Source organism: Cavia porcellus, unplaced genomic scaffold (assembly GCF_034190915.1).
Source record: "Cavia porcellus strain 051 isolate PalLab524CR breed Dunkin Hartley unplaced genomic scaffold, mCavPor4.1 scaffold_11, whole genome shotgun sequence".
Taxonomy (NCBI): Eukaryota; Metazoa; Chordata; class Mammalia; order Rodentia; family Caviidae; genus Cavia; species Cavia porcellus.
Window position 1 is genome coordinate 25157438 of NW_026947494.1, and position 1260 is coordinate 25158697.

Consider the following 1260-nt stretch of genomic DNA (forward strand, 5'->3'; position numbering starts at 1 on the left):
TTAGCAAATGAAATTACTGAAAAGAGAATAAAAGTAATAACACCCGGCACCATAGCCCTTGCCTCATATAGATCTCAGTAGGCCCTATGGGGAGCACATTAAAGTCATCAGTCTTACTAGCTTGAATAAGAGGGCAGAGCTTGGGGTAAATAGAATGGGGAGGAAAACAGTGTATTATTTTTTAAAAGCAGCAGTAGTCTCAGATTCTGTCCTTCACGATTCTGCAGCATGGCCTGGGGATTACTGAGCTACTCCAGCTATCAGTGGCATGGGTGTTATGCAGGTTCAGCTAGTTGTGGATGGGACTAAGCGTCATTACAAACACTATTGAAAACTGTTGGCTAATATGTTGATGAAGACCCAAAATTGGACTCTTGTCCAGAATACATAGTCACAGATGGTTACTCCATTTAGGAAGCATTTTAGGCTGCCCACAACAGTCTCACTATGGCAGATGTGGAGTTGTAGGCACTGAGACAGCAGTCGCTGGTCGAGCTGCAGACAAAACACAGTGATCCCAAGAATGTACCACAGCAGTAAGCAAAGCACAATGAAGCAGAAATGGGAAACAATGTCTTAGCCCAAATTCTGAATCAGTTAGCCAGGGCCAGATTAAGTCACTTAGCACTTATGAAGTCTGAAAAAACCAAAGAGGTAGACAATTACCTTATACACTTGGCAAGATATAAACAGCTAACTGGAATGTCTCAGTACAAGGATTAATAGAAATTCTGGGAAAAGTAAGCTGACAAACAGAAAACAAAAAACAGCTAAACTCAACAGAACAAAAGTAATGGACTCTGACAAAGGTGATGGTTACTAAACTAAAAATGATTAGAGACTGAAAACTAATGGAATACTGCTAGGACAAAAGTTAAAATCAGTTTAAATGTTTACTTTGTTTTGTCTATCTGCCTTTTAAAAATAGACTTGTGCAAAGTAAAAAAAAAAAATTTAAAAAGCATTTTAAGGAATCAGAAAGAAAGGAAAGCAATTCTCCCTGGCCCATTCCTAGAAGCAAGTATTGTTCTAATACCAAAACCAGGGAAAGATCCAATAAAGAAGAGAACTGCAGGCCAATCTCCCTAATAAACATAGATGCAAAAATTCTCAGTAAAATATTGGCAAGCAGAATGCAGCAAATCATCAAGATTATACATCATGATCAAGTGGAATTAATCCCAGGAATGATTCAACATGTGCATATCAATAAATGCAATACACCATATCAATAGAACCAAAAATAAGAATCACATGATC

General features: G+C 37.9%; 1 pseudogene; it reads left to right on the forward strand.

Annotated features, from left to right (window-relative positions):
* The first annotated feature begins 447 nt into the window (after positions 1 to 447).
* Positions 448 to 823, forward strand: LOC111756967 (programmed cell death protein 5-like; annotated as a pseudogene).
* Positions 824 to 1260: the final 437 nt, after the last annotated feature.